This window comes from Equus quagga, chromosome 15 (assembly GCF_021613505.1).
Source record: "Equus quagga isolate Etosha38 chromosome 15, UCLA_HA_Equagga_1.0, whole genome shotgun sequence".
NCBI lineage: Eukaryota > Metazoa > Chordata > Mammalia > Perissodactyla > Equidae > Equus > Equus quagga.
In genome coordinates this window covers 58986226-59009643 of record NC_060281.1, presented here as the reverse complement: position 1 = coordinate 59009643, position 23418 = coordinate 58986226, and positions in this window count along the sequence as shown.

Here is a 23418-nt window from a genome sequence, read left to right as displayed (position 1 = left end):
TGCCCGAAAACAAAGGCAGGAGGAATGGTGCAGGGGTTTGGAGGATGTGACTAGAAAAACAGAGGAATGGTTAGCGGTGTATTACCATGGTATGTGCTTCAGAAGAAAGTAGTGTCACAGAGCCAAGAAAAGGAGTCTGAAGGCAGAGTACTCTTTGTTAAATGTCGTAGAGCAAGGCTCAAGATAAGATGGGAATGGATGAAGGGCAAAGATGGAGGGATTGGTCCAGAACAGGGGGAAGAGCACCCCATCCTCTGAGTACAGAGAAGAGCAGAAAATTGGGCATTTAGGCTCTGTGGCCTCAATATAATCAAGTGGGAGGCAAGTCTGTGTCCTGAGAATGAGGAAGGTGGGGATGGTTTGTGGGTAAGGACTTAGGATTTGGATAAATGTTGATGAAAATGAGAAAACATTATTTTCTAATGACAAGTAAGAGGATTGTCAAATCCTTCTGAGGTGGACAATGATGAATTTGCTGGGCCATCAGATAGACACCGTGATGGTTAATTTTATGTGTCAACTTGACTGGGCCATGGGATGCCCAGATAGGTGGTTAAACACTATTTCTGGATATGTCTGTGAGGATGTTTCCAGAAGAGGTTACTGGTGGACTCAGTAAAGTAGATTGCCCTTCCCACTGTGAGTGGACATCATCCAATCCGCTGAGGGCCTGAATAAACCAAAGAGGCAACAAAAAGGCAGAAGGTTGAATGAACTGTTCGAGCTGGGACATGCATGAGCTGGGACATTGATCTTTTCTGGCCCTCAGAGCTCCTGGTTCTCAGGTCTTCAGATCCGACTGGAATCTACACGATTGGCTCTCTGGCTCTCAAGTCTTCATACTACACCACTGACTTTCCTGGGTCTCCAGCTTACAGACAGTAGATCGTGGGGCTTCTTGGACTCCATGATCATGTGAGCCAATACCTTACAATAAATCTCTCATATATAAATATATATCTCCTATTGGTTCTGTTTCTCTGGAGAATTCTGACTAATACAGATCTCACGGCTCTAGACTTTTCTATGTCAGGGCTCAGCTGCCCAGGAATAGGAGCAAACAAACAAGCGGAATTGTGAAAGTGATCCAGGCTGACTTTTCCCCAAGCAAGTGCATTGGAAGGATAGGAATACAAAGGAGTGGAGGGAGGTCTTGCTAGTAGTTTAAGCCAATTACCTGTGGGGCTCAGAGAGCGGGGAAGACAGTCAAGTCTCAAGGGAGTGAGACGTGGGGTAGAAGGGAAGGTCCCCTGCCCTCAAGGGGAGGACTTCAAACTCTGATTGCTCACCCCCAAGAGGGGCTCTTGAGAAACCAGGTACCTGCTCTAACACTTCTAAGCTAACGCCTAAAAATCTTTGCTTCAAGTTTAGGTAGCAGCAAAGGGTGTAATTTTCAGGATATTGTAAACATTGACATTGTAAAATAAAACAGTTGTATTTCTGATTTCAATGTGTCGCATTTAAATGACACACTGCCTTGATAGCCACCAGCTGTTCTTTAACAAAGGGATATTTTTCAACAGTCCTTTTCATATTTTCATCCCACTCTCCCTAAAGAATTTTGCCCCATTTTAGATTCTTGTGCTTGAAAGTTTTTTATTGTTGACCCTATTATATTTCCCCATAACAAAAATATTTATATAAATTGAAATAAGATTTTAGAATATTTCCTATGAACATTAAACTGGGAACATGAACCTTTTTTCCAGGATTGAATTTCGTTACATTTAATGCCTCATTGATTAAAACCACGCACACGCCCACGCCTTTCTTTGGTAAAAGTGGGAGAGGAACAGTTGTGAAAGGGGATGTGGAAAGAACTAGTGTGACACAGGCTCATTCACTCTCAGGGAGATCAGTTTTAGAAACAAGGACTGTGGTGGGGTGAATGACCAGTCATTCTCTATTGCCCCTTAATAAAACTATGCGCCCATAGCCTCCCGTGGCCTCGTGGCCTTGGGCTTGGTTTAGGGACTTGCTTTAGTGGACATAATGTGATCAGGGCCTTGCAATATGCTTGCACAGTTTGATTTGGCCTCTAGAGCTCCTGCCATTGCCGTGAGAAGGAAGACCTTGCCCTGCGTAACTGCTGCCCTCCAACTGGGCCCCAATGAGATATGCAGTTGAGCTGGCCCAGCCAGTGCCTGCTACATGATTGCAGGGCCCACTGCCAAATGAGTATTTGGGGATCAGGAGTCAATCTCCCTTTCCCACAGGTCGTCACCCCAACACATGGTAGATAGGCAACCCCCAAAGCGTAGCAACCTCCATGCGGGGGTGGGAGTTAACAGGAAGTCCCTGCTCAGCACCCACCAAATGTGCCATGGCACTGTCAGTCTGGGGCAGGGATACCCACCACCTTGCTCTACCCTGAGACACTGCAGGGTGCCGTGCAGCTGACCCTAACCCTCCCCGTGCCTGTGCCCAGGCCCCCAAGAGGGGCAGAGGGCAGCAGTGGTCACAGGCAGTGATGGAGGAGGAGCCATCTATCCTGGAGGTTTGGGAGGTGGTGGAAGGCAGCCCCGTGTGTGAACAGCGGCACTCAGCCCTTGGCGCATGCTCCATTGCACCGACACAAATGTTTGCAGGGTCCTTCTGAGTGCAGGGCTCTGGGCAACTGCACTGGTCTCACAACAGGAAGCCAGCCCTGGCCCAGCAAACTACAGACCTACAGCTTAGATAGGGACACTCCACCAGCCTCACAGTTGCCATGAGAACACATGATTGTTGTTTTAATCCACTACATTTTGGGATGGTTTGTTCTGCAGCATTATTGCTGCAATAGATGAATGACACAAGTTATGTTCCCATGTAAGTTTAGCATCCAACATACGGTTTCTCTCAAACCACCCATACCCATTTACTCCTTGGAAAGTCCCTGCACACCCCCAAGGATACATGTAGTCTGATTTGAGGACTGCTGGCAGAAGATCAAAGGTTAGGTGGAGTGGGAGGGAGCATGTGAGATGGCTAAAAGGGGAGAGGGTTGTGATCTGCAAGTGGCATCCTGGTGACGTCAGCAGTAGAGCAGGTCTGGGGATGGCGGTGTGAGAGGATGGAGGGTGTGACCTGGATAGTTGACATGTGCAGGCATTGCAGACTTAGTGGCACCCTATGTCCAAGTGGACTCAATGTCACTCATTAGGGGCAGTGTCACCTAGAGGTGATGCATGTGGGCTTATGGTCAGACAGGGCACCTGCACTGGAGTCCCACTAAGCCCCTCACTCCCACCTGCGTGACGGTGGGCATGCTGCTCATCCTCTGAGAGCTTTCACATCCTTAACTGTACACGGGGGATGTAACAATACCTACCTTGCAGTGTGATTCCATGCAAGGAGTGGAGTTAGCCACCTGTATTAGTTTCCTGTGGCTATTGTAACAAATGATTACACCTTGGGTGGCTGGAAACAGCAGACATTTATTCTGTCCCCACCTGGTAGTCAGAGTCCAAAGCGACAGTGGCGGCAGGGCTGCACTCCCTCCGGGTGCTCCCGGGACCTTCCAGTCTTGGCCTCTCCCAGCCTCTGGGAGCTGCCAGCGTTCCTTGGCTTGTGGCCACATCACTCCAGAATCTGCCTCGGTGGCCACACGGCCTCTTCCTCCTCTGTCTGTCTCTCCTCCGCATGTCTCTTACAAGGACACTTGTCATTAGACGTTGGGGCCTACCAGGATGGTTTTCTCTTCTCAGGATCCTTAACTTAATTACACCTGCAAAGACTCTTTTTCCAAACGACTTCACATTCACAGGTTCCAGGGATTAGGGCACAGACAGATCTTTTTGGGGCGACTTTTCAGCCCACGGCAGCACCTAAGTCTGCAATGAATGTGCTGGAAGCACCAGCTGGCAAGAAGGCAGAGGGTGGCAGAGGCAGATGCCATGGGCCTGAAGAGGAAGGGTTCATAGTGTAGGGCAGAAAGACATTTCCTCTACCCAAAGTGGGTTCGTCTGGCCAGAGAATGAATTAAATTCACATGAGACAGAATAGCAGGAGAAAATTAAACAAAGCTTTATAACATGTATACATGGGAGAGGTCAGGCAAGCTGAGCAACTCGCCAAAATGGCTGAAGCTCCCACCTTAAATCATCTCAGCTAACGACAAAGGAGGATGTTGGTGGGGGGGAGTCAGTTACAGGAGGTTACCAGAAACAGGAATAAGATTATTATGCAGATTTAAGTCCTTGCCTTTGGCATTGATTAAGAGTTTCTAGAGAGAAGGTCATCCCCTTTCTTCTTCCTGGTACAGAGAGGGAGGCACCTTTACAAATAGAGATTTACCTTACAACGTAAATGTCTCCTAACAAAGGGCAAGCAAGTTCCACCCCTCAGAGCCTCCTTCCCTGTCCAGTTTATCAAAAGCAATCAGCCCAATAATCCTCATGCCAAAGAGACATATCTTGGCGTGGCCAAGACCAGTCCCCCACAATAGTGACTGATGACTAACGCTGAGGAGGTGGGAGAAGCTGATCGCACCAAGGTAGAGACACACAGGGTGTAGACAGTCTACACCTCTAGGCAGAGGGCTTCAAGGGAGGCATCACTCATGAGAAAATCTGGCTTCAGCAGGGTCAGAAAGAGGGGGACAGTGGCCTGAAGCAACTGAAAATATAGCAGATTCCGACGGGGACAGTGTATGCCATGTTCAGAACATGGACTAGAGCAGGGAGCGGGAAAGGTTTCAGGCAAATACAGTGAGAAATTGTCAGAGAATGTGTGTCAAGGCTCAGAGGCTGGAAGGATGCCGAGGCTGAAGCCTTGAATCCACAGCCAGCATCCCCACCATCCTCTGCCGGAGCCCCCTCCTGCCTTCTCCTCCCCTCCCCGCTCCTGATGGCTCACCCAGAGCTCCCCAAACCAAATCTGTTCTTCCAAAGCTTCACGTGCCCTCGAGTCCCCAGAAGCAGTGGGATTGGCCTGTTTTGGTGTCTAGGGAGTGGTTGACCCTTTACTGATTTTATTTTTTTCATCTGGAATGTCGCTATTCAATCCTTACAGATCAGTGTGGTTTTCCTTTCATAGTTGATACCACAACTGTATCGATGTAGTTAAATATATCTACTCAGCTCTTCGTCTCAGAGGAAGCATTTTGCTAATGGAAGGATTAAATCAACCCTGAAGGGAATGATTAAGGTTTACAGATAACTGCTATCAATTGGGATAAGTTGTCACATGTTATTTGCATATATAAAGGCCACCCTAGGAATACTCTGGCTTCTCCCTCTCAGAATTAATATTTGGAAAGAAGAGAATAGTTAAACTATTCCAGGAAGGGAAATCTATGAAGCCCCAGGGTCAGGAGTTGGTTTTGTTGTAAGTTCTGAAGAGAAATTATGAAGCATAGCATGAGATAGGTCAAGAGGCGTGGAGACGACATTCGCGGCAAGGAAGACATGTATAAAATTATTTGTTAACCCTTCTTTTGAGGGGGATGCCATTGAATTTTTGAGGATCTGATGAAAACTTTGGATTCTTTCCCCAGACAGACTCACAGAAGCACACATGCAAAACTCCACCTGCATCCTTGCAGGGTCCTCAGACTTCCTGAAGCCCACCCATGGGCTCCTAGTGGGGGGATCCAAGGAGGCCAGATAAGGCCCGTGGAGGCATGACAGGCGCAGAGGACACCAGCAACACCTAGTCCATTGGAACGACGCTTGAGATGGGAGAAGAGAAGAGGTTGGAAAGCTCTGTAGAGAGGCTGGGATGGCAGGGGTTAGGGAACATCACTGTACCCTGCAGTGGCATGCAGACTGGGGAGGATTCACACTGAGGACCAGGGATCCCAGGTCTCAGACAAGTCACCTTTATGGGCTTTATGGCCTCATCTGTAAAATGGGGCTGTTCTCAGGGTCAGCGTGGGAGCAAAGCGAAATGACGTTAAGTGAGGGTGCTTTGTAAACCTTTCAGGTTACCAAGTATCAAATCAAATCAAAAAGAGGTTTAGGGAGACTGACCAGGTTGTGACTTGATGCTATATTCACACACAATTGTGTGTTTCCACATCACACAATTCACACACACTTCAACTGTGGAGCAGGGAACGTTTCATGAGGCTGGAGCCAGGGCAAGACAATGAGGAAAATGCATGGACGTATTACAAAGTGAACCGGGTGGAATGAATTTACCACTTTTTAAATAAGGGGCAATACCCCTGAGAGATTATTGACCTTTGAGTGTGAGTGGAAAGGTCTTGAGTGAGATCAGGAAGAAGATGAGAAATGTTAATCCTGAAAGCCCCTGAATTTTTCCAGAGCTCTTTCTTCCAAAACCAGATGGTACATGAATTAGATTCTCTGCAGATTATAGAATATTAAATTTTATAACCTAACCAAATTGATGTCTTATGCCTGGAACCAGTGCACTACGGAATCTATTGGGAACAGCTTAGATTATCTTAACTACTGATTCATGAAAAAGGTTTTGGCAAATGGTCTCAGACAAGGAATAAAGCCAGAAACAGCATTTGTCATACCAGATGGGTTGACTCACCCTTTGGACTGAAAAATTCACCTGCCTTTTTGTGAAAACTGTCTAGTGGTCTAATAAATGGAGTGCGGACATTTGTTATATCGTATATCAATGGACGAGTCTTGATTATCCAATGTATGTGAACTTCTGGGACACTTCTGTTCGGTGCTAAATGTTATCTATAAAGCTGGTCTTTTAGAGAAGCTTAATAAAAACTCATTTGGACATCCTAAGTTCAGCTCTTTGGAGGAAGAGATGGGAAATTGGCCCATAGCCACTTTGGGAGAAAGAAGACATTGTTAGGGGTTGAAAATCTATTACATGCAAGAGAAAAGTGAGGTCATCTACTCTGCAGGACAGACTGTCCCTTGTCTGGGGGCTATAGCAGGCAGGAGCTCATGTCTTAACACCAAAAGATAATTCCCTAAAAAGTTATTTGGATTCAAAGTTGCAAAGACTGCTCTTCCCCCAACTTTCCCCTGTCTGTCTTATGCCTATCAGGTAAGGTTCAGCCAAAATGTCACCTCCTTACCTGAGTATCTTCCCTACACCCCAGTCCTGCCTCCAGAACATTCCGTCATAGTGCTCTCTTACTTCCTCCCTCATTACCATACTGAGTTGCCTATTTAGGGTCTCACTCCCACGAAGGATCCTGTCTGTCTTGCTCACTGCTCTATTCTCAGCCCGTAGCACACATCTGACCCACATTTGTTGAATGGATGAATTTGTGGAGCTTTTAAAACATTGAAACAAATCCTAATTTGCTCATCAGTTCTTAGAGTCCCAGATCTTTGATATTCTTTATTCTGAGAAGTCTTTTGGATTCTACACCTACAAGATATCTTCTTGTTCTGCTGCTGCAGTCCTAACTCAGAATTTCCTCACATTTGGACAACTGCAATGACCTCAGAAATGTTCTGCCTGCCTTCGATCTCCATCCACTCCAGGTCATCTGTAACCTCCTGCTGGATCAATTCTCTATTTCCTGCTTAAAACACAAGCCATCAGTCCAACCTTCAAGTTCCCTGTTCTCTGTCCCTGTTTCCCACCTTCTTCTGTATGTCCCAGCTGATGGAGTCAAGTCAAAGGACCCCCCCTCCTCTCCATACACAGCCCGCAGTTTCCTGCCTCCAAGCCTCTACTCAAGTGGTTCTCTTTACTTGCCCAAATATTAGCCTACTTTTAAGACATATTTCAAATAGGCTCTCCTCCAAGGAGCTTTCCTTGATTTCACTAAACTGAAAGTAACCCCTGCTTCTTTCAACTTTTCTAACAGTTTATCTGTTCCTCTCTTAAGGTATGAAACACTTTATATAAACGGCTGGTGTCCTCCAGACCGTGAACTGGGTGAGGGTAGGCACTAAACCTTATCCATCCTCGCTTGCTTTCGAGCACTTCACGCAGAACCTTGCATATAGGAGATGGTCCCAAATTGAATGACAGACCGCGTCTGCGTCCTTGTTTGGCTCAGTTTTATTTTAAGGCCAGGAAAATGCAACACATCCCGGAATATATTAGTCATGATCATCGCCAAGGGAAAGAAATCTGTCTCCTATTTGAAGAACTGCCGGGCAATGGATTGTGGTTTGGATAGTAAAAACAATCACACAGAACTGTACAATTTGCAGTGGGCTCCACTCCATCAGATCTCACAGGATGGTGAGGGAAGTCGGCATATCATGGGTATCTCCAGTTCACAGTTAAGGAACCCGAGGCTCAGAGCGGAGAAGCTGCATGAAGTGCGACAGTTGGTGTGTGGTGGGACTGCTACTCAGGTCTCTGATTCCAGGTGGCACGTTCTCTCCCTCCTATACTGATGTCCTCCAGCCCTTGTCAGGAGGTGGGTGGAGACCGTGATAAATTCTTACTGCATTTTAGAGAGCTGGCCCCAGAAATTCCAGTATTTCCAATAAGCATTCATCCTGGGTGAGAAAGATTGAAAATAAATGAACTAAGTTATCAACTCAAGAAGTTGGAATAAAGAACAATTTAAAAAGTAGTGGAGTTTGATTAGACAGTGATTGAAATATTTTATGAATTAAACGGAAAGGACCCTTACCTGTGAACTATGAGCTCGTCAAGTATAGTGTCTTCCTGCCTGATTCCTCGTGTTTCCTAGAATATAAAAGGCAGCAAGAAGTAAGAGAAAGATTCAGGCCTGGGAGGCGCAAACCCCAGCCCTACTACTGTCTGGATTTGAGAAGATTACTGTCTGAGGCTATGAAATAGTCATTGTAATCATGTCCCAGATGCTGTGAATTTATTAACCTATTCAATTCTCCCCCAGACTCTAAGAAGTAAGCATTAATATTATTTTGTACTAGCTTTTACTCCTTCTTCATTCTACAGACAGGGAAATGGGTTCAAAGGGGTTAAAAGCCAGGAGCAAGAGGTTGGCAAGAAGGTGAACCCAAGTCCATCACTCACCATCCAGTATACCAGCTTCCACCTACACACAGCGAACGGGAAAGCCCATCCCAGCAGCATTCACGTGACAGTCAGATGGGAAAATGAGTTCGAAGTGTCAAGATAATATTATGATCCCATCTTGTTTCTTTTAATAAATATTTGTGAATAAATAAGCACATCTAGGAATCTGTATTTCTTTAAATCATGTTTGAATCATTAACACTCTGTTGAATGATAATGATTAGTCAATCAAGTTCATGTTTATACTCCGCTTTTTTAGTAAACGACATTCCTTACCATCAGAACAGGGGCAGAGCCGAGCACCGTCCCCCGCCAGGCAGCAGATCGGACTGCTGTGAGTGGCCGAGATGCAGGGAGGAGCCTCTGAAGCCTTGCAAAAACAACCCATAAATGATGGCATATGTCATTAGCACAGTAATGAAAACAGCCTTAAAACTGGTGTCTGCTTCACTTTTAATGTTTCATGGGGAGTTGCAGAAGTTAATCAAAGCAGAAAAACCTGGGAAGAAAAGATTGCACCAGGATTATTGATGGGTCTGGGAAGCCTCAAAACTATATTTAACATGTTTTCATCAGGCTTTCTTACCCTCCCCAATGACCACTTCAGCCTCAGTGCCCTAGATGGATGCTAGTAGCAGGAGACTAGAGAACATTCCGGAGGGGAAAGGACTTCGAGGGTCTGGAAGAGGGCAGAGCCTCAAGATGGACAACACTGAGACTCAGCCCTGATTTGGAATCTTTGCTGTGTCTCTTACTAGCTGTGTGACCTTCAGCCAATGACTTTATGCTCTTTGGACTCTGGCAGAGATTGCTAGCTCTCCCTCAGATAGCTTCCTTTTTCCTAGGCACGGGAAGCTAGCAGCGGTCCCGGGACTGATTCTAGCCAATGGGATGTACATGGAAGGCACATATGCCCCATCCAGGCCTGGCCAGCTGTAACCTCCACAGGCTTCTCCCTACCTGCTGGAGGGGAAGAGAAGGCTCTGAGTACCTCCTCTAGGTGGAAGGGACTTGGGTCCCCAAATGCCATGTGAAAGGCCACCACACCAGAAGTGGTCTGTGGACATGACTGTTCTGTGACTAGGGAAAAAACTTACTGTGTTGAGCCATTGATAATTTTGGGTGTTACTGCATCTAGTGTTACCTTTACTAATACAGATTCATTTTCCTTGTTGATGCCATGGGGTAATAATGGTCCTTATCTCAGTTGCTATAAGGATCAAAAGAAATAACGTATAGGAAATCACTGTAGAAACTCTAAAAGTCCTGATCGTCAATCTTAGTAATCAGCCTAGTCACAGAGCTACTGGTGCCTGACTACATCCATAGTTTCTCTGTCCATGGGCGACACTGGGTCAGACTCCCCCAGCAGAAGGAGTCCTGGAACCACAAGCCACCACCTCAAGCCCTGTCATGGACACTGCTCACGTCCAAGCTGGTGTCGCCCCTCCCACTTTTGCTTCTCCCCACAGATGCAGTAGGACAGGCTGTGAGATCAATGAGGTCTTCCCACTCATCTCCTCTGTGTGTCCAGGCCTTTGTTAAAACTCTTCCATCTTGCCACCTAGAATTTCTCCCCAAAATGTTTATTTTTTTCTGATAACAAAAGTATTCCATACTTACTGTGGAAAATTTGAAAAGAGAATTTTAGAATGAAAATATCCACCCACTAATGATCATTATTAATATCATGGAATATTTCTCCCCATATTTCTTAAGGTAAGTATATTTTTGCAACAGTTGAGAACATAATTCCCATATGACTTTGTATGTTGTGTTGTGTTTTTTGCTTGCCATTATCACATTTCCCCATGTCACTAAAAATTATGTATAGACATTACTTTCAGTAATTCCATAATATCCCATTTAAGGATGCACCATAATTTTCCTAACCAATTCCTTATTGTTGGATAGTTAGGCTGTTTCTAGTTTTCAGTGTTATAAAAAACTGCTGCAATGGTCCTATCTGTGAACTTTGGATTGCTTCCTTTACAGTCTGAATTCTTCAAGGCCATTCAGGTTTGGAGCTGGGTAGCGGGGAGAAAACCATTGGATTAGACACAGCTGATTTCTGGGCTGTAGTAGCGTGGGAGGGTCGGCTGTGACACCTGGCGCAGAAGAGGCCCTGGGGAGCACAGCTGAGAGTCTTGGAGGAGATTCTTTATTCCAGCTGTAAGGAGCCGTGCTCGCTGCCTGAGCCTGAGGGACAGTGGAGGGTCCTGCCTCCAGTTCTCTTTGAGGGTCAGGCCAGCCCTTTTTCTGGGGAGAGTCTGGGCTCATGTCTTAGGAGCTGATGGCTGCACTCCCAGGCCATACCTCTTGAAGTGTTATTCTTCTGTTATTTGTTTTTGACCCACATCTGAGCTTTTTCTTTAATTGAGCTATAAGTAGCATACCATAAAATTCACTCTTTTACAGTTTTAATATAATCACGAAGTTGTGCAACCATCACCACTATCTAATTCCAGAACATTTTCATCACCCCAAAAAGAAACCCACACCCATTAGCAGTCACTCTCCCATTGTCTCCTCCCCCTGGCCCCTGCAACAACTAATTTACTTTCCTGACTCTATGGATTTGCTTATTCCAGACTTCATACGAGTGGAATCTATGGTAAGTGGCTTTTTGTGTCTGGATTCCTTCAGTTAGCACAATGTTTTCAAGGTTCATCTATGTTGTACTTCTTTTTTTTATAGCTAAATAATGTCCATTGTACGGATATACCACATTTGTTTATCCATTCATCAGTTGATGGATGTTTGGGTTGTTTCTACCTTTTGGCTATTGTGAATAATGCTGCTGTGTGAACATTTATTGTGTGCATATATATTTCCAATTCTCTTGAGTATATTCCTAGGAGTGGAATTGTTGTTTAACTCCGTGTTTAACTTATTGAAGAACTGCCCAGCTGTGTCCCAAAGGGGAAACTCATTTTGCATTCCCACTAGCAATGTATAAAGGTTCCAATATCTCCACATCCTTGCCAACACTTGTTATTTGTCCGTCTTTTGGAGTATAGTCATTCTAGTAGGTGTGAAGTGGTTTTGCTTTGCATTTTCCTAATGATTACTGATGTTGACTATCTCTTCATGTGCTTATTGACCATTTGTATATCTTCTTTGGAGAAATGTATATTCAAATCCTTTGCCCATTTTTAAATTCAGATATTTGTCTTTTTATTGTTGAGTTGTAAGAGTTCTTTATATATTCTGGATACAAGACCTTTACCACACATAAGATATGCAAATATTTTCCCCCATTCTGTGGGTTGTCTTCTCACTTTCTTGGGGGTGTCCTTTGAAACAAAAGTTTTTAACTTTGATAAAGTTTGATTTATCTACTTTTCCTTTTGTTATTTGTGCTTTTGGTGTCATTTCTAATCCAAGGTCACAAAGATTTAGTCCTGTTTTCTTCTAAGAGTTTAATAGTTTTAGCATTTACACTTATGTCTGATTCATTTTGAGTTAATTTTGTATATGGTGTGAGATATCAGTCTAACTTCATTCTTTTGCATGTGGATATCCAGTTATCCCAACACCGTTTGTTGGAAAGATTATTCTTTCCCCATGGGATTGTTTTGGCACCCTTGTCAAAAATCAATTACGTATAAATATACGAGTTTATTTCTGGACTCTCAGTATATGTCTATCCTTATGCGAGTACGATTACTGTAGATTTGTCATAAGTTTTGTAATTGGGAAGTCTGTGTCTTCCAACTTTGATCTTTTCTAAGATTGTTTTGGCTATTCTGGGTCCCTTGCATTTCCATAGGAATTTAGAATCTGTTTGTCAATTTATGCAAAAAAGGCAGATGAGATTTTGATAGAGATTGTGTTGAATCTGTAGACCAATTTGGGGAGTATTGCCGTGTTAACAGAGTGCTACTCTTAAAAACAAAACAAACCACAAACCTCAACAGTTACCCAACTCGCATAACAAACAATTATTGTTTCTCTGTAACACGGAAGCTTGTATTTTCTCCAGCTACTTTTTTAAATGGGATGCTTTGCCTTTAAAGGCATTGTCTTCTTTTACCAGACAAGCTTGACTTTCTATATTTCCTTATTAAATCATACGGATTCTATTTTAGTAAAGTTATCAGGGATAAATACCATATGAATTTCACTAACAGATGGAAAAGCCAAGGCAAAAACCAAACATTCAAACCATTGCCCAACTTGCCACAAAAGAACAGGTGGGTCTGGGATGAAAATGAAAGGCTCTTGGTCCTCACATATGTGCTCTCCCAGAGTATTAGCAAGAGCTGATTTCGAATACCAACTGCTCTCCACTCCTCTGCCTTTGTGTGAAATTTAATTTCTCTCAACCTGTTTCCTTTTCTTTATAATCACGGTGTGATCCAGGTGCCCAGGTGACCTCATGGGCCTGTGTCTGTAATATAACTCACACTTACTTTTAATGACAAATTATAGTGCCTGAGCTCCCCCAGGTCTGGCTGCCAGAAACTGACCCCCTTCACAGTGTCCCCTACTTGTTTCTGTGCCTCCCTAGAACCCCCTCACAGGCCCAGAGCCAGTATGTCATCCGCTCCATCACAGCAGCGCCCTGTTGCCTCTTCCGCATCTGTCCCCACCCCCTCACTTCCGCTAGGCCTCCAGGAGAGCCCTTCGCTGGGTTCCCACAACCACGCGACACTGCTGTTTTGGGGATTCGTTTAAACCTTCCCATCCTGTGAGCGCCAGACCAGTGCCGTTTCTATGTAGACAAAGAGAATGGTCTTCTCTACCCTAAATGCAGCAAGCAGCCCTGCCCAGTTCGAGGCCTTCTGAGTTATTTTTGAAAAATCAAATAAGCCTCGGACCCTTAACCACACTCGAATCGGATTGAAGCACTTGGAGGGAGAAAAGGCAGCAAACTGTTGATACCTTCTCCGCCGTTCCTCATGATCTCCGCCTCGCCCCAACCTCTTCCTCCCTCCCAGGTCGCCAAGCCGAGGCTTGAATTTATGCAAGAAAAGGGGCTGTTGCGGGGGTGCCGACTCCAGCCAGCAGCCGCCGGCTCCAGGGGCAAATGTGAGTTTCTGTTGGTTGAAAGTGGTACTACACACTACCCCCAAGCGGCGTTATGAGGATTAACTGAAGTAATGCAAATAAAAATAATTAAAATAATGCAAAATAAGGGGCCGGCCCCGTGGCTGAGTGGTTAAGTTCGCGTGCTGCGCTGCAGGCGGCCCAGTGTTTCCTTGGTTCCAGTCTTCAGCGCGGACATGGCACCGCTCATGGAGTCACGGCTCAGGCCGTGTCCCACATGCCACAACTAGAAGGACCTACAATGAAGAATATACAACTATGTACCGGGGGGCTTTGGGGAGAAAAAGGAAAAAAATAAAATCTTAAAAAAAAATGCAAAATAAAAATAAGATAACGCCAAAAAAAAAAGTCCCTGGCACAAAGAAGACTTCCCTTTAAAATATCAAAGGTGACAACGAGATCCCTTTTCTGCTCAAAGAAACATTTTCCAAATACTTCTCACCTCCCCAGGGGAAGTTCCGCCCGCGCCGTGATTCCGGGAAAGACTCCAGGGTAACCCCCTCCTTCCTATGGACTTGTCTGGCTCCATCAAGTCCAGGACGCAGATCAGACTGGGAGTCAGAATTCCTTCCTCTGCTCACCTGCCAGGCACTTGGGGATGAGGGATGCCTGTCTATGGGTTTCGCCAGCTGGTGCCACAACACAGAGGGCACCCCGTCTCCTTGCTGCTTTCTGCCCAGGTCAGGATGGGGCAAAGTGTTCCAGCCCACCCCCGCCTTCAGCCCACAAGGCCGGGGCATTTCGGTACAGTCACTCCCCTTGGCTTCGACTAAAAATAGAAGCTTGTTTCATCGCCCCTGTGCAAGGCCTTTCCCCTGACTCCTCCTCCCCAGAAATCCCCCGGGCTATTCCGGAGCCCACCCCCTCCCCCGCCCCCAGGTCCTGCCCCTCCCGCTCTGCAGCGGGCTTCCTGCGCGCCGCCCGCCGGTGAGCCCCTGCATTCTTTCCTTTCCCTTCTGTTTCGGCACAGGTGCCGGTCCAGGCATCCTGACAAAGCTGTCCCTTTTCCAACCTGGCCAGACGCGGCCCTGCATAACTGCGCTCTGCTGGCCACCTGCTCGCCGGTGCAGTCCCGACCCCGCGGCAGGTGGCCCGCGCGAAATCTGCGGGCGGAACCGGGCCTCTGAGACGCGGGGCCCCGTAAGTGGGTTAGGCAGGTGGCTAGGCTGCACTCCGGGCGGAAGTGAGTCAGGAGCCTGGCGACGTGAAGTCTCGGTTCTCCTTTTGGTTTCATTTCCACAAGCAGTTATTGAATGTCTAGCCCGTTCGTCGAAGTTGATAGATGATTCTACATGTCGGATTACAGAAGTAGAAGAAAGGCTGTGTGAACCTTGAGGACCGCAAGACACGGCGGGAACTCAGTTCACAGTCCACTGGGGTCGAACCCAGGAAGCAATATATACACCGCCTTGTGACACATATAATAGTGTGTACGCGTGCAGGGACCGAAGTCAAAGGGAGTAATTCTTTCTGGAGAGTCTTCAGGGAGGAGGAGGCAAGGTCCGGGCCGAATTCTGAACAATGAATACAAATTTTCGAGGATGGATAAGAGCGCAGAACATCCTGTTAGAGGAAACAGGGTCTTTAAACTTTCAGAGGGTGAGCTACAGGGGAATGTGCACCAGGAAGGAGCCCGAGGGGGGCTGGGTGCCCCCCATAATCTCCTGTAGCTCGTTTCAGAGGCACCTTAAATAAGCAATGTAAGCAAAAACGGTGAGCTTGCTCTGTGGACTCCAAGACAAGCGTGTACCCTCCCCTTTCAATCCTCTATATTAACTAGAGCTGCTTCTGGGATTGTGGGGCTTTGGGGACAAAGGTATTAACAAGTAGTTCCAGACAACTGGGACAGAAAGAAGAATAGATAAGACCACGACCAGCATTGGATGCCATGCTAAAGGGCTTAACTTGATCCTGTAGGCGGGAGCTTGCAAGCTGGTGGCCACAAGATGATTTTTTTTTCCTAATCCTAGGGACTTGTTCTGTTTAACTCGTAAAGTTTTAAAAGTCAGTACGTTTTTAGCACCTCTTGGAAGAATCGGAAGATCTGACGTGGATGGACTCAGGATCCTGCAATGAGCTGGCGCTGGGTTATGGCCAGCCGCCTCCTCTAAATCAGGCCTGGGCGCTCCCTTTGCCTCAGTCCCCACCATTCCCTTATGCTTCCAGAGCACCTTCCTGGGCTCTGCCGGTATTTCCATGCACCCTCTGGAGGCAACTGGGAGCCACTGGTTTTAGGTGGGAGAGTCAAGTGGTAGGATTGGGATTGATAAATTTCGTAGGCGAGTGGAATGGAGAGGAAGGCACTGGAAGCGAGGAGACCTGTCAATCAGCCTCAGAAAGGAGGGGACAGATTCAAGTAACGTGGGAAACACACCCCCCATGCTCACACGTGCAGGTGCTCACACGCACACTTTAAAGTTGGCAAAACAGCTCCCTCTTTCTCAATACTTTGAGTTCTTAGATTTCTTAGGGTTTCTTTACCCCTTCTAGATTTTTTTAACGTTCAATTTAAAGATGATTTCTTTGGGGAGGGGGGAGTGCAAATTTCGTTTCTCCTAGGGCTCACTTCTCCCTTCTGTCCCCCACTTACCCCTCACAGATGGGGCTGGGCTGTGGCCTAAGGAGAAAATCCCTATCCATTGATTTTTCTGACCTTTGAGGGCCCCTTGCAGGTTTAAGCCTCGTACTTGTCAAGTTTCTAGTATTTTTCCCATGCCAGCAAACACCTATTAATTAACTGGGAGGGAGAAAAATAGAGAATTGTAGGGGGAAGTGTGATGAGGGAATAAGAGACGAGGTACCTTGCTGACCCCAGAGCTGCGTGTAATCCATCACGCATCACTTTCCGGATTGTGATAACAGCTTGTGGAGGAGAGCAAGGGGAGAAGCCCCGAATTCCATCCCCACCTGCAGCATCTGCTCCCCTCCATTGTTGGGTGACCCACTGGAGTGGCTCTTGGTCTCCACTTCTGCAGGATGGAGGGCAGGTCATGTAATGCCTGTCAAGCGCCAAGCAGATGAAAAGCAAGTAGTAGTGTTTGTCTGGCAGTTGATCTAGCCAGCCTTTGGCTCTGTGCCAGAGCTCATTTCATTCCCAGGTGCCACATTATTTACTGATTTAATCATCTCTTTCAGTGCCACTTCTCAACATTGCACTTTTAAGTAAAATAATGTTCCTGTGCGCGTGTCTCAATTACAAATGTCAGTAGAGATAGAAGTGAAGGTTTGAAATTTCCCTCTAATCTTTGCTCTCCCTGGCTCTGAATGTGCACAGCTGCTGGCATCAGCTCTCATGCATCAGCTGTGGTGTGTTGAGAGGGTGGGTAGGGACTAAGATAGAGGCTCACTCATTCATTCAACAAGCATTCTGTCCTAGTGTAGGTTCTCAGGGAAGCAGATCCTGAGTCAAGGATTTGAGAGCAAGTCCTTTACTGGGAAGCTGAAGAAAATCCTGGTTATGGAGTGAGAAGTAAGACAGAGAAAGGAAGGCAGCTAATAAAGGGTGCATTGTGGAGTCTGCAGCCACTGTGGGCGCTGAGTCATGCTGGGACCTTGGGATCCGATGTAGAGCACATGCCTCAGAGTTATCCCTCCGGGGGAGAGGGAGCTGGGATGTCTGTACACTGACTCAATCAATCATTGACGGAGGACTGCTCCCAGGGAGCGTGACTTCCTGCAACTTCTGCCGTGCCGCTGGAGGAGGCAAAGCCCCCATTGGTGGCCAGAGAAAGTGCTCAGCCAAGGGAGTGGAGGTGTTAGCAGCTGGAAGTTGTGCCAGCCTGGACTAACATGGTGAGGACAAGAGGCTGTGGGTGGGGCCATGGCAGCATCTGCTGCGTATTCTTGGAGGACTTCCTGTGTGCTAGTCACAGTCATATAATGGTTACCAAGATGGATTTTGTCTCTGTCTTCACAGAGCTTACAGCTCAGTGGAGGAGACAAAGAAGTAAGCAGGCAATGCCCAAAAGACGGGATTTTTGTGATGGTAGAAAAGAGAAGTGTGTCCAGGAAGGCCTCCTGGAGAAGGTGAAATCTAAGCTGACCTTCATTAGAACCAGACATATTCCCAGTTGGGAGAAGCAGCAATCACAAAGGTCCTGAGGAAAGTGAATTTGCGGCAAGCTTTGAGAATCTCTAAGAAATCTGATATGCGTGGATTCTAAAGTTGAGGGTGAGGATTCTGAAGCAGAGCTTGGAAAATTGTTGGGACGGTTCCTAGAGGCAATTTCTTCCCAAGACCAAATCTACTTCCAATTACTATTTCAAGTCAAGTGGTTGCCCCTGGCTTCTCCCTCTCTATGTGAATCTTGCACGCAAGCTTTTTTCTTATATATACTCCAACAAAGCAAAACCTTTTAAACATTTGAAATAGAAAACCTAAGAAAGGTTTATTTGATTTTGTTGCAGATTAAATTAACATACAATTGGCAAGTTATTTCTGTTATTAGATTTAATGGCTAGTTTAAGCAGTAGTTATAAAGAGCCCCTGCCCTTAAGATACTCAAAATATGTAATGGGGTGTGGCATATTGTATTTCCCAAAGATGGCTACAATGATACTTCCTAGCCCACACACTTTTTTACAACATGATTTGACACTCCTCCCAATGAGAGGTGGGCCTTATGTTTCTTCCTCTTGAATTTGGATGGGCTTGTAACTACTGTGACTTTTGAGGCTAGGTCCTAAAAGGCAGGAGTCCCCTTGGTTTCCTGGAAGATTTGCCTTTGGAGCCCTCAGCCCCCGTGTAGGAAGTCTGAGGCTGCCATGCTGTGAGGAAGCCCACGTCACATGAGGAGGGCATGTTTTGTAGTCCTGGCCTACAGCCCCATTGAGGTGCCAGCTGACAGCTGACATCAACTGCCAGACATGTGAGTGAAGACGCCTCTGGAGGATTAGTGCCCTCAGCCGTTGAGTCATTCCCAGCCTTTGAACCCTCGTAGCTGAGGCCCCTGACCTCGTAGAACTGAGACAAGCCATCCCCAGTGTGCTCCTTGGGAATTCTTGGTCCACAGAATCCATGAGCGTAGTAAATTGATTATTTTAACCCAACTAAATTTGAGGGTAAATTGTCATGCAGAAATACGTGACTCTTATAGCAGGAGGACAGGCTTATGTAACCAAGTCACTTAGAGCACAATCTACCACATATGTAAAAGGAGCAAAGTTTGTGGTACAGATCATAATCACAATATGGAAGATCACGGAAAGGAGACTTCGCAGTTGTCTGGAGCTCCCAGGGAAGGCTTTTTGGAGGAGTTCAGGCTTCAATCCAGCCTTGAAAGACTGTTGACCACCCTGCAGTCGCTTCCTCTTCCAAACAGAACCCTGCATTTCCTTTGACAAACTTCTCCTCTCCCCTTCTCATCTCCCTGGAATTGATGCTTCAGTCCAGTTGGGCTGTGATTGGATTAAACCAGGACTGGTTCAGAGCCAAGAAGACCACACATGCCCGGGACTTCATGGGGAGAAAAAGCTTCCTGTGTTTTGCATGTAGGAAGACACTTGATGTGGGGCAAGGTCGTGAGACTGCCCTTCTCCTTCAAACAGGGAGCCTGGGGCTGCTGCAGGGAGGGTGTGGGTGCTGGGTGGAAGCCTGAGCCGGGAAAGCAAATCGGAGAGACAGGAGGGAGCCAGGGAGAAACCAGGCCACTAGCGACATCATTTGATTTGCTACATAGACCCTTGCTGGAAGCCAGTCCTAGCCCTAGACTTTTCAGTGTCTTTTATTATACAGACTAGTTTTAGTTGGATTTTCTATGGCTCTCAACAAAGAGTGCTAACTGATAACAATGCTTAGGATTCCTTACCTGTCAAGGAGGTGAAGCATTTCAGGCAAAGGGAAAGGAACACACCTTCCAAATGTGTGTCACGGCAGGCAAAGCCTGTTAGTTAACAAGGGAGAAACTTCCCAAGTCAAAATATTTGTTTGGTGCAACATTTCCCAAAGTCACATTTCTTTTCTTTAGTTGGTCAATAAATATGTGTAAGCCCACTGTATGTCAGGCACTGTGCTGTGTGTTGGGGACAAGACACAGTGAAAGAATGGTGGTCCCTGCCTTTGGGGAACTTGCATTCCAGTGGGAAATGCAGACATTACAACCGTTATAAATGGGCTGGCTGGGGTGCAGGAGGGACGGAAGGTGCTGCGGAAGCTGTAACGGGGCCTCACCTAGGTCGGGAGGAGGGGCAGAAAGGCTTCCCTGAGGAAGTGACGTTTAAGCAGGGCCTAAAAGATGAGTAGAGGAAAAGGCTTGGGGGAGTATTCTAGGTAGAGAGAACAGCACGTATTTGGCTATAGGACTTCTAAGGGCTTTTAAAGTATAGATGTGCATTGTGAACCCTAAGAGGGGCTGGGATGGGCAGCGTTCCCTAAATTTGCTGACATGGAGCTCTGATTTATTTGAGGAGCATCTTGTAGGACTTAGAAAAAACAGGAAGGGCTTCAGGAATGAACAGAAGTCTTCTAGGGGCAGAGGGAACGTGGTCCTGATTCAGGTAAAGACCTGTGTGTGAGACTAGAGGGAGATGTGTAGATAGATAGATAGATAGATAGGAGTGAGATGGATGGGTGGATGATGGAGGGAGAGAGAAATATTAGACACGGCCCAGAGGGGTAGGATGTGGAGGGCTTTGACTGTGAGGATGAGTAGTTTGTTGGTGTCTGATGTGGATTCACGGCTGATGTTGCCTGTGAGAAGTCTGGGAGCAGGAAGGAGGTTGCAGAGATGCAGGCATGAAGTGATGAAATTCTAGGCTAAAGTGGGGACAGTGGGAGGACAGAAAGGAATAACATTAAGAGCCACCACAGAGGAGGACCAGGCGATTATTAAGGATAGCTGTCTAGAGTGGAAAGAGGGGCACGAGGAAGCACCATTTAGAGACTGGGTTTCGGGAGGAAGAGGATCTGTGGAGAGAAATGGAAAACCTCTTTCTCTCCAGCGATTACTAGTTTCCTGCACAATGGAAGGAAAATTTCAAGTCCCCAAGTTCCTCAGCATTTGCTAAATCACTGACAGTGCTGGTAAACCTGGGAGAGTGGGGAGAGAAGTCAGAAGTTATGGTAAACAGAAGCTTGGAGATTTCCGGTGGGTTTTAATCAGCTGTGTCATCCATTCCTCGACCCCTCAGAGCTGCCTCTATTTTTGTTCACAGTGGTCCACGTGGGTGACATTGTCTACCGAAAACCTGTGCAGCCACATTTCATTAAGAGGAGAGAGTGAAAGAAATTTCCTTTCGGGTCAGGATGTTATAACAGATGAAAAAGAGAAGATATTTAAGAGAAAAATAACTCAGCAGTACACCATTCATCAATTTTCCCTCTTTCTTGTCGCCTGACCTAATACCCTGAAACATCTGTGATAAGAAACCTAGGCACCGATAGCATCCTGTGAAATGGCATCCTCATGGAGCAGCAAGCATGATTAATATAGCCCTGCACGCAGCTGATGTTTTTGTGCCCTAACTGCCACTCGTTCCTCTGGGGAATTGGCCTGCTCCGCTCTGTTAGAGTCAGGATGGGCCGTGCGGACTCCCTGGAGATCATGACCAGACTCCCATTGCAGCCTGTTGCAGATTCTGAAAGAGTTTTTCAGAAACCCTTGACCAAGAATCCTTTTGCCATCCCCTAGTAATTACATTTGAGGTTGAATGCCTCCCTTGACAGGAACATTTCCTCTGGTCATCCTTTGTCCTCATGTAGAAGGCGCTGTCGCTGAATCACCATCACCCAGAGTCCTGACTCACGACCCACAGAGAAGTCCAGCAGGGCTTTGCTGGGACCAGAACGGGCATGGGTATTTCATCCAATTCAGGGAACGTGTCCTGAACATCTCCTCTGCACCAGACACAGTGCTCACTGGGGACAGACGGGAACGATGAACACCACAACCAATCAGCCTGTGACAAGGCCTACTGAGGCTTGGACGAGGGGCTGGGGACGCAGGAAGGGAGCCATCACTTGACTCTGGGGATTAAGGCAGGTGTCAAGAGGAGGTGGCACTTGACCTTGCAGAGTGAGCAGGATGTTGACAGGTGGAGAAAGATATCCAGGCAGGGAGAACAGCCTGAGCCTTATCAGAGGAGAAAATAACAGGGCGAGACCCAGCCCCTGACATTGGCGAGGAGTGTGGCCCAAAGATCAGGCTTCGTAAGTGTTGTGCTCACTTGTTTATGAATAACGATTTAGTAATAGCTGAATTCTAATGAGTCTTTACTACAGGCACCCTGCTATGTGCTGTACATGACTTTTCTCTTTTAATTCTCTGCAGCCTAATGAGGCAGTAAATGGTATTACTTTCCTTTTACAGATGAGGAAGCTGAGACCTGGAGAATTTCATAATGTGCCTGAGGTCACACAGCTGGCAGCCCTCGACCCAGGTCCATCTGCTAGACGGCCCAGGCCCCATCCCCTGTCCCTTGCAGACGTGGAGTATGGTAATGCACAAGAGTTTCCAAAGCTGGCTGAGCTTTTTAAACACAGAGCTTCTCAGATCCCACTCCCAGAAACGTGACTCGGTGGTTGCAGGGAGAGGCCAGTACTCTGTGCCTGTAGAGACTTGCTGGTGAGTCTATTGGGAAACAATGACGTGGCAGCTGTGGCCTTGCAGAGGCGTTTCCGTCCAAAGCCACTCCAGAGCTTTGCTCCCCTGTCAGTTCCATCCCGCTGGGAAGGATGTTAGGCAGAACCTACAAGACAACGGGCTTCTCTGCCAGGCCCTGCTGCCAACCGGCTGTCTGATTTTGGACGAGTCACGCGGCCTCTTTGGGTCTTACTTCTTTGTCTGTCAGAGAGGAGGGTGGACCGGATGACTCCTGGGATTGCCTCAGGCTCCATCGTCCAACAGCTCTGCTGAGCGGTGACGGAACCCCTGCAGTTGGGAGGTCACGGATGCAGTGGTTGAAGCTGAGAAGTCTACATTTGTTCTCCAGGGCTACCGTAACAAAGTACCACGGGCTGGGCAGCTTAAACAGCAGAAATTCACCATCTCACAGTTCTGGAGGCTGGAAGTCCAAACTCAAGGCACTGGCAGTGTTGCGTCTTCTGAGGGCTGGGAGGGGAACTCCGCTCCAGGCCCCGCGCGGTTGCTGGCAATCTTTGGCATTCCTTGGCTTGTAGAAGCAGCCCCTCAGTCTCTGCCTCCGTCTTCACGTGTGAGTGCCTGTGTCCACATTCCCCTTTTCGTCAGGGTACCGGTCAGATTGGGCATGCACCCGCCCCACTTCAGTGTGACCTCTTCTTAACTAATTATATCTGCAAAGACCTTGTTTCCAAATAAAGTCACCTTCTGAGGTCCTGGGGGTTAGGGCCTCAACATATGAATTTTTAGAGGACCCAATTTAACACATAACAAGGTTCAAGTGAAAAATACCATTAAAATGAACTAAAGTCATTTGAAATTAACTTAGGTTTCTGCATCAGTCAGGAATATCTGTTACAAACAGTAGAACGTGCTCGTGGCAGTTTATGCT